Below are 17,792 nucleotides of genomic sequence, written 5' to 3'. Positions count from 1 at the left end.
TAGATGGCCAGATCCTGGTATTAGTTGTGGCAGAGGATTCCCTTAGCTTCCAGGTGACTTGCTGGTGCAAATGTCCAGGTTGCCAACAGGACCAACAGTTGAAGAATATGAAAAACCACACACTGGAGCCAGCATTTTCCTGGGAACTAGTATTTAAAGATGCACCAACCTGGAAGCCCGACTTAGTCCCAAGTAGGCGAACATGGGGCTTACACTTTCCAAAAAGGAACTCACGTTCCCCAGAAGATCGACCTGCGTGCAGCTAACATGTAATCCTCTGTGTTGCGGACAGTAAAATGCCATCGGCGGCAAATTGTTACTGACCATGTGAATTTCCCTGTGGTCTGCTTCTCCCATTTCCTGTTTCACTCAACAAGACCACCAGCACCCTCCTCTCTGCTCTGAGTCCCCTCGAATCCTCACCAGCCTTCCACTGCTTCTGACTCTGCACGTGACCAGGGCTCCCCTCTGCCCCGGGACCCATTTCTGACTGAGGCAGTGTGTAGTGCAGAGGGGGCGGGGGCTCAGAGTCACAGCAATGGGAATCTTGATCCCCTTCCTCCAATGTCTGATCTCCAACAAGTCACCACCAAGACCTCGGAGCCTTTGTTTCCTCATCTGTAAAATGGGACTGTTGTAAGGACTGAGTGTTTAACTGAGTGCCTGGTTTAATTTAATTGAGTCACGGATTATTTCATGTACTCAGCACGTAATAAAGCCCTCAACGGTTCCTTTCCCTCCCCTGCCCTCCCCTTCCCATGTATTCTAAGATACTGGATGTATCTGCTTTTTCCTTCTGCTTCAACTCTGTCTCTCATATTCTTCAAGACCATTTCGAAGCTGGCACTGGGGTCCCGCCATGCTTACTTTCCCAGTTCGTCTCCCTGCGTTTCCAGGTGCTGTGTGAGAATACACGGCCTCGCCCGGTGGGTCATTTCCCTGATGCTGGCGATTCACTTCCTTGCTAGACTGTCTTAGCACACACAGAGCCATAAATGATGTTCTCTGAGGACCTAGTTCCCCCACTGCCACCACATTATCTGTTTAGATGACACATCAACCTACCTACCTACTTTGAACTTTCCCCTTTGGTGGAACAATCCCTGGTTCTCAATCTTAAATGCCCTAAATCATCAGGAACTCTTTTCATATATGGCCCACGCTTATCTTTCTCCTGTGGGCCTTCCTCTTTTCATTCTCACTGTGTCACGTCACCGTGTCAATGATCTGCCAAATAAGCAATCTCTAGTCATTTTCCACTTGTCCTTTTTTGAGCATAATTTGGACGACTGCCACAGCTTGCATTCCCCAGACCCCCGCCCCCAAGCTCCTGGCCTGTGAACGATCCTCATTTTGCTCCTTCCTTTGTTTAGAGACAAAAGGGGAAAATTGTGGTTGCCTCCTGGCCAGCTATCGAGAACTTTCCTCCCAATAGTCTCAGAGAGGCCTCATGGAAGGAGACAACATGGGTTTAAATCCTGCCTCCCTCAGTGCCTCTCTGTTACCTAACCTTCCCCAGTGTGTTTCTTCATCCACAAATGGGAAAACAACACCTGCCTGGTAGGGCTGCTCAGAGGATAAAAATGTTTTAGGTAGAAAGCTAACCATGGGGATTGGCACACAGTAGCTGTTGAGAAATGGGGGCAAAGCGTTTTCTTAACCTTCTGGAGCTTCCTCCTGTTAGCTCCCTCCTTCCCTCAAGCCCTTCCCAGTCCTCCCTTGGGCTGGGAAGGGCTGGCCCCCCTTCAGGAATCTCATCCCGACTTCCCTCTGCAGCACAGAACCTGCCCAAGAACCTTAGCCACTGCTTCCAGACTTCCTTCTAGGTTGCTTCAAGATGCCATAGCCCCTTGGGGCCAACCCCTCTCAAGCACACCCTGCCTACCATTCCCCGGGCCACACCCTGACCTTGGCCTCCCCAGGAAAGCCTTTCCCGATTCTGTATAATGGATGCTGTTCGATTCTGACCTTCGAGAAAAACAATTCCACTCCGGCCTGAAGGAGGCAGGAGGGAGGAAGAACTCGGGCCGGATCAGGCAACCTGTCCCCAACTTGCTCTGTGACCAGGACCTAAGCCCTTCAACTTCTCCAAGCCAAGGAGGCAGATTGCGTGTGGCCGAGCTCCTTCCAGGGTGGAAGGGGAGATTCTCTGAGCGCGGGATACTCAGATGATGCCGGTCTCCTCTGCCCCTTGGGGTTGTTCCTTTGCTGTGGGAGTAACTTCTAGGGCCCTTGCCCTCAGCAGGCTGTTCTTAAGGGCAGAGACCATTCTCCGGGTAACCCAGCACAGCCCTGAGCTCTGTGCTAGAGGCGAGGCGGGACTTAATGTAGCATTTCGATGACAATGACCAAAGCACCTCTTGTGGGCCACAGACAGCTGCCACTGGGTGACTCAGACCTCTCTGCAAAATGGCTTAATTTAGCGCCTTTCAGTTGTCTAAAGAACAGACTCGAAGAACGAAGTGAACTGAACACCCTTTAACTAATGCAACCTCACAATGGCCCTTTAAGGTCAGGAGTTTTTATCTCTGGAATACAGATGAGAAAGTACAGACACAGCCAGCTTCATCCGTTCCTCTTGAGTCAACAGCGGACCCAGGGGCCTGAGGGCGCAGTGGAAAAAACCCAGGAGTGACAGCGAGCAGCAAGGGAGATCTGAGTCCCAGGCCGGCCTCTGCCATTAACCGTGTGTGTGATCTTGGACGAGGGCCTTTGGGGGCCTCCTTTTCCTCATCTGGAAAATGGCCTTGGGCAGTGGGTCCCCAGCCTGGCAGGGTATCAGCACCATCAGGAAAACTGGTGGTTTTTTGCATTCTTGGGTCCACTCTTGAAGATGCCCCCCCCCCCTTTTTTAAAAATAAAGATTCTTGTTCTCTGGAGTGGGGCCAGGACTCTGTTTTCTGTACATATACCCCTCCCCCAACCCCCCAGTATGGGAGCAAAGGCAGGGCTAAGTCCTGACCCTGAAGACCCAGTGCAGTGTTTCACTCAGACAACTTTGTCTCTCCCCAGTTCCAAAACCCATTAGCTCATCTCATCCTTGGCTCTCTCTTGAGGAGAACCCAACTGGGACTATTTCCAAGCATACTGCACGGTAGCTTACCACATTCATGAGAACCCAAAGCATTTGGAAATCAAAGGTTGGTTCATAAGACTCACAGAGCAAGAAAGAGGTAATCTTGTTTTGACAGAAATCCAAGCTCAAGGGCGGGAACTCCTCCCAAGCGTCTTGGAACCGAACAGGGAGCAGTGGCGAGGAAGGGGCGAAAGCACCTGCCTTGCTAGAGTAATAAATAAAGCTTCTTTAAAAAAGAAAACCTGTAGCATACCTGGCTTTGCTAGACCTAAGTTCCAAGATTTCACCGAAGTTTGATGAACAAGAGAAGAACTAAGCTAAGAACCCACTGGCTGTCTAACGCGAGAGCTCTTATCAGCAGAAAGCTCTCAGTGAGTGCTAGGCCCCAAGCGTTCACACACATTGCTCCATTTCATGGACACAACTCTGTTGCAAGTACTAATTTTCACATGTTATTGAAAACCCAAGTTCACAGAGCTACACAAACCCAGATACACCTGACTCCAGAATCCCAGAATCCATGCAGTACTATAAACATGACCTTAATATCAAATGCAACTACGGTCAAAATTTCTAGAAAATCTCACAATGAATAGCAAAGCTCAGCGAGTCGGTCAGTTTTGGAGGAGCCTGTGAATTGACCTTCATGGAATTCTCAAATTTGCTCTACTTGGGGGGAATTTGGGCAAATGGGAAGAGGATAATAAACACAACCTAGAAAACTGGAGTCCCACTCCCAGGGCTCGCGACGTTGGTTTGCTGTGTATGTGCCCTTGAAAAGTCCTATCGGACTGCGGGTTCCAGATCAGCAGAGTGAGGATGACAAGAGCGACTTACAAGGCAGGGATGCTCTGAGATTAAACAGATTACAGCCACAAAGCAGCTTTGATCTCCTTAGAGAAAGGAACCAAACAAACGAATATGGAACTCTGGCTGGCCCTTGCGAAGGCTGTACTGACTAAAGCTTATACATAGCACCTTGGAGACCAGACTTCCTCCACTGTTCTCGAACTTGCCAAATATTTCTAAGAAGATTTATTTATTTATTTTAGAGATAGAAAGAGAGAAAGACTGTGAGCAGGGGGAGGGGCAGAAGAAGAGGTAGAGTCCACAAGCAGAGTCCCCTTCTGAGCACAGAGCCCGACGAGGGCTGGATCCCAGGACCCCGGGATCATGACCTGAGATGAAACCAAGAGTCGGAAGCTTAACCGACTGAGCCGCCCAGGCGTCTCTGAACTTTCTGAATTCTATCCCTGCAAATGAATGTGTGATGGTAAATAGTGGGCCATCCTATTCATTGCAACTTCGCTGTTGATTGGAATGTGAAATACTGTGAGCTTGTCTTAAAGTCCTTGCAAGGCCATTTGAATTGCCAAACACTGAAGCGCCTTCTTACATTATGGTCTGCTTTTGGAGGAAGTCCTCAGCCTGTGCTCTTATAAAGCATTAATGAAGGGGCACCTGGCTGGCTCATTCGGTTAAGGATCTGCTTTTGGCTCGGGTCATGATCCCGGGGTCCTGGGATTGAGCCCCATGTTGGGCTCCTCGCTGAGCAGGGAGTCTGCTTCTCCTTCTCCCTCTGCCCCTCCCCTGCTTGTGCTCTCTTTCTCGTTCTGTGTCAAATCAATAAATAAAATCTTAAAAAAAAAAAAAAGCAGCATTAATTAAAAAGCGTAGAGGGGCACCTGGTGGCTCAGTCTGCTGAGCATCTGACTTTGGCTCGGGTTATGATCTCAGGGTCGTGGGATTGAGCCCCACGGTGGGGACACTTCTCCCTTTCCCTTTCTGCCTCCCCCTGCTTGTACTCTCTCTCTCTAATAAATAAATAAAATCTGTTTTTTTAAAGTATATAATAGGAGCTCAGTTGTTTTCTGTTAAAAAGTGAAGAAAATATGTATTTTTTTTAAACTTTAGGAAGTAGAGAATTTATAGTTTTCATCGGTTGCATGCTGAGTTTTCTACCTCATCTGAGGTTACTCCTTGCTATTACACAGCACTTGACATTTACACAGTGTTTTACAATCTGTTTACTATCTGAAGTTCACCGGCACCCTCCGAGGGAGGGCCCAGGGGACTGATAACTACTTTATAGGTGAGGAAACAGAGAAATCTAATAACTTGTTCAGAATTGTGAGAAACCTTTCCCTTTCTTTCTTTCTCTCGTTCATTCATTCTTTCTTTCTCTTTTTTAAAAAAATATTTTATTATTATTTTTTAAAGTTCTCTCTACACCAACACGGGGCTGGAACGCAAGACCCTGCGATCAAGAGTCAGAGCCTCCACTGGCTGAGCCAGCTGGGCGCCCCGAAACCTTTCTCCTTCATAGATGACGTTTGCCATCTCTTTCAGAGTGTGTGTACAGACACAAAAACCTGATGCATGAAGGGAATTAGGTTTGATTTTCTCCTTGAGTGGACTCAGGCTCCCATGAAACCTGCAAAGAGCCTGGGGTCATCCAACACAAACTGTGCACTTGGCAGATGGGTCCTGGGAAGGGGTGAGGCCACGGCTCGCGGGACCCAGTGACACTGGGACCCAGTGTCAGGATGCCCACTGCTCATCCAAATCCGAGGTTCCCACGTCAACTGTCCCTTCTTGGTGGGACGGGCGACTCTCAAGGGTTAGATGTACATTCTGTTTTCTTTAGCATCTGCTATGCACTCAAGGCTTCAGGAATAAATCACTAGATGTGGCTTTGAATCTAGAGCCTTTCGGGTGCCAGCTGACCACTCCACCCACAAATTCCTCAAACCTTTAGAGTAGATCTGTGTTTCTCTGAGGCTCGCCTTCCTCCTTGAGGTTGGATGATGATCAAAGGGACAACAGCATCGATTTCCACACTTCTTTATAATGGGTCAGAAGCGAGTTCTGTTTCCCCTCTCATTCGAGAAGCTTTATTTCCATTGCTTTGAAGGCCACAGGCCCTGAACACTTAAAGCTGCCCTTTTCCTCCCCTTCCTAGATCATCAACCCTCTCCCACTTTAGGCTCTAACCCCCAACCTCATTAGCCCAAAGGTCAGTGGTTCTCAGTAGTGGTGGTTCTTTGGCACAGGCCTGGACAGAAGCAGCAGTAACAAAAACAGCAACAACCACTCTTATTACTAATATCACTGCCATGGGGGCTACAGTTACCATCATTTTATGGGCCCAGCTCGCTTCCGCTGAGCCACTCTGCTAGGCACACGGTTATCCACCATTTTAGTGAGTGCTCCCTATGTTTCCAGTCCCTGTGCTAAGTGAACACTCAGTGTAAATTAACCTGATTAACAATGTGTCTTGCCACAACTCTATGAGGCAGGTTACAAATATCATACCCATTTTACAGACAAAGAAACTGAGGCACAGAGAGGTAAAGTGACCCTACGTCACACAGCTCCTAAGTATGATCCCACAGGCTATCCTCGCTGCCACTTTGTACTCTGAGAGGACCAGAAGGTGAAGAAGGGCCTCCAGACTCCCAAAGTTGGTCCAGGGGTGTCAGGACAAGCCAGAGGTGTGTGGCTGGACACTAAGATTATCCGGCAGTAAGTTGTCTGTAATCAAAGGCAGAGGTGGGTCCACGTAAAACTCAACATGAACACCTAACTCCAAATGTAAACAAAGCACAGTATTTGTTCCAAAGGAAATGTTCTTATTAACTAAAAGAAAGGAAACAGGATATCAAAAAAAAAAAATGGCAAATCAAAGGTTTTGTGGCAGCTTTGAAGGATGAGCCAAGCTGACATGGCCAGCCCTATGGGGCTCCTGCAGCCAAGCGGCTGTCATCCCCAGACTGAACGTGCCAGGGGATGTGAGAGCAGAGCTGCATCAGGCTTTCAGCTATGTCCAAGGACACCTGAATTGCTGTCCTAACCTATTATGCGAGAGGGCCCTGCTGGGGACAGGCTGGCCTTGTACTTCAGCTGACGTGTCCTAGGTGGGGGAGTCACTGAGGCTTAGGACCTGTGCTGAGGTGGCTGCAACAGGACTCAAGGGTGGTTTTCTCTGGATTTGAACACCTAGCTTGGTCTTGCATGCGTTTGGACACTGCTCCTCGCGCATCTTCAGTCTGCAGACAGCTTGCGGGGACAAGAGCAGCGTGGACATTCAAGAAGGCACTGAGCGTGGGTTAGGAGATCTGATTCTGGGTCCCACCGAGGCAGCAACCAGACATTTCCTCATCTCTGAGAGGCTGGGGTGAGGTGACTTCAGGCATTATTTCTAGCCCTAACATTTTATGATTATAACGCCCAGACACTTAAAAAAAAAAAAAGGGAAACACCAGAAAATGGAAAGCCAGCTGGCTGGAATTGATGGATAGGCTGACACGGGTTCTGATGAAGCACTGGGGATGGATATCCTATCACTGATTCATGCTAGAAACCAAACAGTGAGGTTGGGATTTGGGGCACCAGCCTCTGAATCATACAGAGGATCCTCAAGACCACATTTTGAAAAGCCCTGAGTTGGGCTCTCACAAGGGAACTACTCATCACCCATGTCTGGCTTGGCAGGGAATCAAGTTCCCAAACCAGCAGGGCTCAGCATACACATTTTCTCCATTGAAAATGTATATTGAGATACTCTTGGGGCCTGGCACCAAACCCAGCCCCGCCCGGGCCTCAAGATGCTCAGTCATTTACATGCCCAGAGCTCTGCACAGGCTTTCATACACACTTCTGTTTCCCGGAAGTGGGTGTGACAGACATGGAAATTGATCCTTAAGTGGGGAATATATGGATTATACTTAGATCCACTCACCTTTGCATTAATGCAGGATCTTATAAGGGAATTTAGGCATTTCTTCTAAAGGCATCCTGAAGGTTCCTACATCCGAGTTTAGCGTCTACGATTCTGACAGTTTCAGTGTGATAACTAAAAACATGAGAGAGATGTCTGACTCTTAAAAGTCACTGTCCAACTTGGAAAAATGGCCAGTGCAGTTTCCTTAAAAGTTACTCCCCCTAAAGCAAACAGTTTCAAGAAATGATCTTCCTTGTGGTGGAAAAACCTCCCCCACAACTATGCCAGTTTTTGAATATGGCAATCTTTTAGTAAGGAGGAGCTCTTTAATACATAATAATCTCAAAAGACTCAAGAGTTACAGATTATCTAGGCATCAATCTACTCAGACCCACTTAGAGATCTTTGAGAATCCTTTTAAATCCATTCATGATAATCCCCTATGACAATTAGTTACCGACTATGGTTTTGCCATTAATTCCTTCAACAGTTAAAAACAAGTATTTTGAAGTCGCTCATTCCATAATGGGGAAATGGGGTTCTACAGGTCACGCATTCAAGTCTATAATATTCTCAAAGAAATCTTACTTTCAACACCTTTTACTTTACATTCTGTGCTTAATACTTGTATGAAAAATACTTCTCGTCTCCTTAGTTCTGTACCTACTCTTTTGTAATACGATGCTAGGTCTCATATACTATGAAAACTTTAGTTTTTAGCTTAATTTATAAGGCCTTATGAAAAAATAATACTCTCTTCAATATGACCAAGAAGAGAGGCATAAGATATTTTTGTTATTTGCGACAAGCCCATAAATTCAATTTCCTAGTCTAGAATAATCTTTAAAATCTCCCCACAAGATGACATTCTATAATGACTGAAAAGAATGAAAAACAAAACAATTATTATTTCAATTCTGTTCTCTCTTTCAATCAGCAATTATGTTTCAACAGACAATTCCCAACTTCTGTTTTTGTCTTTCCTTCTATCTTTTTAAACCAGAATTTTCATTTTAAACTTAGAAAAAGAACTGTGCATGCATATGGTTAAAAAAATTGAAAAGAAGTGAATAAGATGAGAAGAAAAAGCCTTGCTCCCTGGTCCACAAACCCACACTCCCAAAGCTCAGAAATTACCGTTAGGTTCTTGTGCATGCTTCAAGAAACCCTCTACACACGCGCACACACGCACACACACACACACACACACACTCACGATATACACACAAATGCATGTATTCGCATATACATACTATCTACACGTTAAACATCACACATGTACACACACACATACACACATACATAATGCCTATTTTTTTTTTTTTTTTACTCAAAAAGGGATCATGTGTTAACATATAATGTTTTTCACAACTAATAATCTGTCTGGGGGATTTCATGTGGGGTTGACTTCATTTTTAAAAATAGCTCTTAGGGGTGCCTAGGTGGCTCAGTTGGTAAAATGTTTGCCTTCACCTCAGGTCATGATCTCAGGGTCCTGGGATCCAGTCCCCCATTGGGTTTTCTTCTCAGTGGGGAGCCTGCTTCTCGCTCTTCCTGCCGCTCTGCTTACTTGTGCTCTATATATCTCTGTCAAATAAATAAAATCTTAAAAAAAAAAAAAACAACAACCCAGCACTTAATCTGTTTTATAGGCATCCAGAATTCATTTGATTACTCCCCTAATAATGAATATTTAAGTAGCTTTTGGACCCGTTTTGCAGAGGTCTAACTGACCTACGATGGACTAACGTTTCAAGTGTATAATCTGGTTAATGTGATGTGTGTATGCATCCACAAAACCGTCAGCACAATTAAGATAGTGAGCATATCAATCATCCCAGAAGCTTCCATGCGGCTTGGGTAATCTTTCCCTTCCACAACTTCCTGCTGCCCTGCCCCTCCCTAGAGCAAGGACTGATCTGTTTTCTGCCACTTAAGGTCAAAGTGCATGTAAAGAATTTTATATTAAAATGAATCTTGGGGGGCACCTGGGCGGATCAGTGGATTAAAGCCTCTGCCTTTGGCTCAGGTCATGATCTCAGGGTCCTGGGATGGAGCCCCGAATCGGGATGGAGCCCCGAATCGGGCTCTCTGCTCAGCAGGGAGCCCGCTCCCTTCTATCTCTCTGCCTGCCTCTCTGCCTACTTGTGATCTCTGTCTGTCAAATAAATAAATAAAATCTTTAAAAAAAAAGCATCTTGGGACACTGAAAAAAAATTAAATAAGAAGTTAAAATAAAATAAAAGCTGATTTCAGAAAAAAAAAGAATTTTATATAAAGATTCATATCTTATGTGGCCTTTTTTTGGGGGGGGGGGAATCTGTCTCCTTGCTTCAGGTATCAATGGTTTTGATCCTGCTTTTTCTATGCAGTATGATGTTCTATGGATCGAGTGTTTATCTATTCATCAGCTGATGGACACTTGAACTGTTTCCAGCTTTGAAAGATTATAAATAAAGCTGCTAGGAACATCTGCGCAGTAGAAGTTTTTGAATGGACATATGCTTTCAATGCTTTTGTGTAACATCTAGGAACGGGATGCATGGGTTATGCGGTAATTATATGTTTAATTTTTTTTTTAAGATTTTATTTATTTATTTGAGAGAGAATGAGTGAGAGAGAGCATGAGAGAGAAGAAGGTCAGAGGGAGAAGCAGACTCCCCAAGGGGCTGGGAGCGTGATGCGGGACTCGATCCCGGAAGTCTGGGATCATGACCTGAGCCGAAGGCAGTCGCTCAACCAACTGAGCCACCCAGGCGCCCCCTATGTTTAATTTTTAAAGAAACCTTTGAACTAACTTTCAGAAGTTGGATCCTTTGACATTCCCAACAGCTGGGATGGAGGATGAGCTAATTGATATGCCTGCTATCACTTGGTATGATTAGTCGGTCTTGTTCTGTTTTAAATTTTAGCCATTCTATAGGTGTATAGTGGTATCTCGTTACAGTTTTAATCTGCATTTCCTTAATGACTAAAGAGGTTGAGAATCTTTATTTGTGCTCATTTGTCACCTGTTTTGTTCTTTTAAGTATCTGCTCATTTCAGTATCTTTTTTTTTCTTTCTATTTTTACTGGATTGTTCTCTTATTATAGAGTTTTAGGAGTTCTTTTTGCACTCTGGATACAAGTTCTTCAGTAGATTTGTGATTTGCAAATAACATATCCCAGTCTGGCACTGGTCTTCTCATTCTACTAAAAGTACCTTTTAAAGAGCATTAGTTCTTAATTTTGATAAAGTCTAACCATTTTTTTTTCATGGATTGTTTCTTTGTGCTGTATGTAAGAAATTATTGCCTAAACCAATGTCAATTTCTCCTGTTTTCTTCCAGAACTTCTCCAAGGTTTTAGGTTTTGCATTTAGATCTCTGATCCCTTTTGAGTTGATTTTTACAGATGGAGTGAAATGTGGATCAAGTTTGTTTTTTAAGTATATGGATAGCCAATCACTATAGGACCATTTGTTGAAAAACAATTCTCCACTGAATTATTTTTGCATGTTTGTTGAGAAGCACAGAACTGTCTTTGCACCTCTGTGGAAAATTAATTGGCTGCCTATGTAAGGATCTATTTCTGGACTCTTTCCTGTTCCATTAGCCTGTATAACTGAATCTATCCTACTATACTATCTTGCTTACTATAGCTTTACAAGTCTGAAGTCAGGGAGAGTACATTCTCTAACTTTGTCCTTCGAAGTTATTTTGGCTGCTCTAGGTCCTTTGCATTTCCATATGAATTACAGAATAAGCTTGTTAATATCCACATTTTAAAAAAAAACAACTTGTGTGGGATGTATGGGATGTGGATTAGGGTCACTGGAATCAACAGATCAATTCCATGAGCAATAACATCTTGAGTATATCAAGTAGTCCATGGTATATCTCTCTATTTATAGATCTTTAATTTCTCTCAGCAATATTTTGTAGTGCTTAATGTCTACTTCTTGCACATATTTTGTCAGATATATCTGTAGGTATCTCATATTTTTTGATATTATGAATGGCATTGAAAATTTTTGATTTCTCATGGTCTGTTGCTGGTATGAAAATATAATTGATTTTTATTGACTTTGCATCCTGCAAATTTGCAAAACTCATTTATTAGTTCTGGTAGCATTTTTTGTAAGTTTCATAAAAATTCTTTGCACAGAAAAGAATCTGTAATCTGATCATGTAATTTGCAAATAGAGTTTCACTACTTTCTTTTCAATCTAGATGTTTTCAATGGTTTTTCTTGCCTTCTTATACTTGTTATAATCCTCAGTGCAATGATGAATAGAAGTGATGAGTAGATGTCCTTGCTTATTTTTCAGAGGATAAGCTTTCAGTTTTTCATCATTAAGTATGTTAGCTAGAGATTTTTCATAAATGTCCACTATTAGTTTTAAGAAATTCTCTTCTATTTTTAGTTTGCTGAGAGTTTTTATCAAGAATCAATTTTGGAGACCTAAACATGAGACCTGAAACCATAAAAATCCTAAAAGAGAGCACAGGCAGTAAGGTCTCTGACATTGGCTGTAGCTATGTTTTCTGAGTCAAGGGAAGTAAAAGCGAAAATTAACTACTGGGACTACATCGAAATAAAAAGTTGCTGCACAGTGAAGATGACAATAAACAAAATTAAAAAGCAACCTACAGAATGGGAAAAGACATTTGCAAATGACATCCGATGAAGGATTAGTATCCAAAATATATAAAGAACTTATACAACTCAACACCCCAAAAAGAAATAATGCAATTAAAATATGGGTGGAAGACATGAACAGACATTCTCCAAATAAGACATACAGATGGCTATGAGACACATGAAAAGATGCTTAACATCATTCATCATCAGGGAAATGCAAATCAAAACTAAGTGAGTATTAACTCATACCTGTCAGAATGGCTAAAATAACAACCATGAGGAAAAAACAAGTGTTGGTGACGATGTGGAGAAAAAGGAACCCTTAGGCACTGTTGGTGGGAATACAAACCATTGCAGCCACTGTCCTAATAGTATGGAGTAAGAAATTTAAAAAAGAACTACTCCATGATCTAGTAATCACACTACTGTTTATCTACCCAGAAAATTTTTAAAAACGCTAATCGGAAAGGATATACACATCCCTATGTTTATTGCAGCATTTTTTATAATAGCCAAATTATGGAAGCAGCTGAAGTGTCCACTGACATGTGAATGGATAAAGAAGATGTGGTGTATATATACAATGAAATATTACTCAGCCATAAAAAGGAATGATTTTTTGCCATTTGCAACAACATGGATGGATCTAGAGGGTATGCTATGTGAATGAAATAAGTCAGTCAGAGAAAAATAATTACCATATGATTTCACTCATAGATGGAATTTATGAAACAAAATGAATGAGGAATAGAGGAAAAAAGAAAGAGAGAGACAAAGCAAGAAACAGACTCTTAACTATAGAGAACAAACTGATGGTTACTAGAGGGGAGGTAAATGGGGGGATGGGGAAACAGGTGCTAGGGATTAAGGAGTGTATTTGTCATGATGCGTACTGGGTGATGTATGGAATTGTTGAATCATGTATTTTATACCTGAAACTAATATAATACTATGTTAACTATACTGGAATTGAAATTAAAAAAAAAAACTTAATAAGGTTTTTAAAAAATGAATCAATATTGGATTTTCTCAAATGCTTCTTATGCATCTAAGAGATGATCATATGATTTTTCTGTTTGTCCCTATGAAGAATTACACTGATCAATTTTTAAATGCCAAATCAATCTTAAATGCCTAAATTAAAACCCACTTGTTCATGATGTATTGTCTTTTTCATATATATTTGGATTCCATTTGCTAAGAATTTATTTGCAATTTTTGCACCTATGCTTGTGAGGGATAGTAGTCTGAAACCTTCTTGTATTAACTTTGGTTTTGGTTTTGGTATCAGGGTAATGCTGGTAATATTTTGGGTAATACATTGGGTACACTGGGCAATATTTTGTCTCCTTTAATTTTCTGTAAAAGTTTCTGTTGAATTGGTATTATTTCTTCCTTAATATTTGGTTGAATTCATTCTAAACCGTCTGGACCTGGAGTGTTCTCTGTGGAGTGTTTTTAACTACTGTTCAGTTTCTTTAATACATAAAGCATTAGTTAGGTTATTGATTTCTTCTTATGTGATCTTTGGTAGTTTGAGCCTTTAAAGGAATTTGTCCATCTCATCTATGTTATTGGATTTATTTGCATAAAGTTGTTCATAATATTAACTGATGATTCTTTCAACTTATACTGATGTAATTTCTTTCATTCCAGAAATTGGTAATTAGTGTAATCTTTCTTTTTGTTTGCTTTTTTCTTCTCAGTCTGGCTAGAGGTTGATCAATTGTATTGATCTTGTCAAGTAGCCTTTTGAAAAGCTTTTGGCTTGTTCCAACTTTTTCTACTGATTTTCTGATTTCTATTTGACTAATTTCTGATCTAATTTTTTTTTAAAGATTTTATTTATTTATTTGACAGAGATCACAAGTAGGCAGAGAGGCAAGGCAGCGAGAGAGGAGGAAGCAGACTCCCCATGGATCAGAGAACCTGATGCGAGGCTCGATCCCAGGACCCTGGGATCATGACCTGAGCTGAAGGCAGAGGCCTTAACCCACTAAGCCACCCAGGCGCCCCTGATCTAATCTTTAATTCTCCTTTCATTGGCTTACTCTGTATTTCATTTATTCTTTTTTTCCAGTTTTTAGGCTGGAAGCTGAGATGACTGATTTGAGACTTTCTCCCTTTCTAATATGGGCAGGTATTTAATGCTATGAATTTCTCTTTGGTATCACTTTAGCTGCACTTCATACATTTTGATATGTTGTATTTTCATTTTCATTTAGTTTTCAAAGTACTTTTAAATTTCCCCTTTGATCTTTTTTTGACCACAGGTTATCTATAAGTATTTAGTTTCCAAATATTTAGAAGATTTGGGGGTATCTTTCTGTATTAACTTCTGATTGAAATCAGAACTCTGTGGTCTTGGGGCACCTGGATGGCTCAGTTGGTTAAGTGTCTGACTCTGGCTCAGGTCATGATCCCAGGGTCCTGGGATTGAGTCCCACCCATGTTGGGCTCACTGCTCAGTGGGGAGTCTGCTTCTCCCTCTGTCCCTCCCCCTGCTGTTCTCTCTTGATATCTCTGTCAAATAAATGGATAAAATCTAAAAAAAAAAAGAACTCTGTGGTAAGAACATACTTAATATTATTTGCATCCTTTAAATTTACTGAGAAATGCTGTCTTGCCCCCCCAAATTGTCTATTTAAATAAATGCTGCAAATGCATTTGAAAAGAATGAGCATTCTGCTGTTATTAAGTAGAAAGTTCTATAAATGTTATTTAGGTGAAGAGTGGAGATGGTTTTATTCAAGTTTTTTATATCCTGATTTTCTGAATACTTGCCTAACAATTGTTGAAATCTCTGTCTACAGTCAGGGATCTGTTTTTCTTTGCAGTTATATTAGTCTTTGTTTCATGATTTTTGAAATTAGGTACATGATTTTTGTATTAGGTACATCAGTGTACATCCTCTGAATGAGTTGATCCCTTTATTATTGTAAAATTACCCTCTTTATTTCTGTAATCTTCCTTGCTCTGAAATTGATTAATATTGTCATTTAAGCTTTTTGTTTTTTTTTTTTTTTGATTAGTGTCAGCATGTGCTTCCATTCTTTTACTTTCAGTCTCTTTGTGTCTTTGTATTTAAAGTGGGTTTCTTATAGGTAGCAAATAGTTAGATCTTGTTTTTATATCCAGTCTAATAATCTCTTTTAACTGCTATGTTTAGACCACTTACGTTTAATGAGTACCATATGGTTGGATTCAAACCTACCATCTTGCTATTTGTTTTTTATTTGTCTCATCTGTTCTTTATTCCTCCCGCCCCCCTTTCTCTTTTTGGCCTGGTAACTTCTGGATTAACTGAGTAGTTGTTATGATTCTATTTTATCTTCTTTGTGGACTTATTAACTATAATTCTTTGTTGAGGTATTTAGTAAATGCTTTACATTACAATACATATCTAACTTTTCAGTTTACATTCACATGATAATATACTACTTCATGTATGAGAGATTTAAAAATATATACTTCCATTTCTCCCCTTCTGGCCTCTGCTATGTCATATATTTTACATGTGATTTAAATTTGTTATTATTTCCACCTTAAAAAGTCAATGATCATCTACAGAAGTTAAAATAATTAGAAAATATCCTCTTATATACCTGTATTAGTTATCATTTATAGTGCTCTTTATTTCTTTGAGTAGATCTGAACATTTTCTTCCTCCCTGAAGAATTTCCTTTAACATTTCTTGGAATGCAGGTTTATAAGTGATGAGTTTTTTCACATTTTGTAGGTCTGAAAAACTCATCTTAAAAAAACACACACACACACATACATTTTCTGGGTATAGAATCCTGGATTGATAGCTTTTTCCTCCCTTTCAGTACTTTAAAGATTTTACTCCTGGGGAGTTTTCTAGCTTGCATTACTATTTTTGTTTTAGTTTGCATTATATTTTATGAAAAATGTCTGTCATCTTTACTTTTTTTTTTTTTTTGAACTTTGTATGTAACATGTCTTTTGCCCTTCTGGTTGCTTTTAAGATCCTTCTCTTTATCACTGTTTTAAGCAATTTGATTATAATATGCTTTGGTGTTGTTTTCTTCCTGTTTTTTTGTGCTTGGGGTTTGTTAAGTTTGGATCAATGGATTCATAGGTTTCATTAAATTTGGGGTATTTTCTGCCATTATTTCTTTAAATATTATTTCAGTCTTCCCCCTCTCTCTTCTTCTTTGGGAACTTCAGTGATACATATATTTGACTCCTTGAAGTTGTCCCATGTCGCTAATGCTTCTTCGCTTTTGTAAAATCTTTTTTTTCTTTGTATTTCATTGTGGATAGTTTTTTATTGCAGTGTCATCCAGTTCATTAGTCTTTTCTTCTGTGATGTCTCTGCTGATGCTAATCCCATGCAGTGTTTTTTTTTTCTTTTCTTCTCTTTTAAATCCCAGCCATTGCAGGCTTCATCTTTTTAATTTAGGTCTCTCTCTCTCTCTCTCTCTCTCTCTCTATATATATATATATATATCTTCTATATCTCTACTTAACAGGAGCAATCTTTCCTCTAGCTTTCTGAACATATGCAATGTAGTCATAACAACTGTTCTTTTTTTTTTTTAAAGATTTTATTTATTTATTTGTCAGAGAGAGAGGGAGCACAAGCAGGGGGAGCAGCAGGCAGAGCAGGCAGAGAGAGAAGTAGGCTCCCCACTGAGCAAGGAGCCTGATGCAAGACTTGATACCAGGATCCTGGGATCATGATCTGAGCCAAAGGCAGTCACGTAACCAACTAAGCCACCCAGAAGCCCCATAACAACTGTTTTAATGACCTTGCTTATTTATTTTTATATCTGTTCAGTTCAGTTTCAATGGATTGATTTTTCCCCCTCATTATAGGTTCATTTTCAATGGACTGATTCCCTTATCCCTCCCCTCTATTATGGGTTGAATTTCCTGATACTATGTTGCCTAGTAGTTCTTGATTGGTTGCCAAGCATTGTGGGGTGATGTTTATTTTTGTCTTCTTGTAAACATTCTTAAGTTTTGCTTAATTGGAAACAGTTTGATCCTTTTGGTCTTGCTTTAAAGATCTGTTCAGGATGACCAGAGCTGTGCTTAATCTATGATTAATTTTTCTCCACTACTGAGGCAAGACTTAAGTAACTAATACCCCTTAATTATGAAATTTCTTTTCCTTTCTGGCTGTTGAGGAGACCACTTCCATCCCTCTGTGAGTTTCAGGCACTGTTCTCTCTAAAATTTTCAAATGTTCTTTCTTAGGCCTTGGGTCATTTCCTTACATGAATGCCTTCCTCTGTACTTAACTCAATACTCCAGGGAGACTTCCTTAGCTCTCCAGATTTCTGTCTTTGTGCAGCTCTCCATTTTAATCTAGCCATCTTGGCTTCCTGGACTCCTAGCTAC

At 41.1% G+C, this 17,792-nt stretch overlaps 1 protein-coding gene across 4 annotated transcripts in view; it reads right to left on the bottom strand.

The window, feature by feature from the left end:
• The window catches only part of NSMCE2 (NSE2 (MMS21) homolog, SMC5-SMC6 complex SUMO ligase), a 213,118-nt gene that overhangs the window by 25,238 nt on the left and 170,088 nt on the right, over positions 1-17,792 (bottom strand). The window lies entirely within an intron of this gene.

This window comes from Mustela putorius, unplaced genomic scaffold, assembly GCF_011764305.1.
Source record: "Mustela putorius furo isolate JIRA1106 unplaced genomic scaffold, ASM1176430v1.1 tig00000228_pilon_pilon_pilon, whole genome shotgun sequence".
Classification (NCBI taxonomy): Eukaryota; Metazoa; Chordata; class Mammalia; order Carnivora; family Mustelidae; genus Mustela; species Mustela putorius.
The sequence above is the reverse complement of the archived record's forward strand: the minus strand, read 5'-3'. Positions and strand labels throughout refer to the sequence as shown.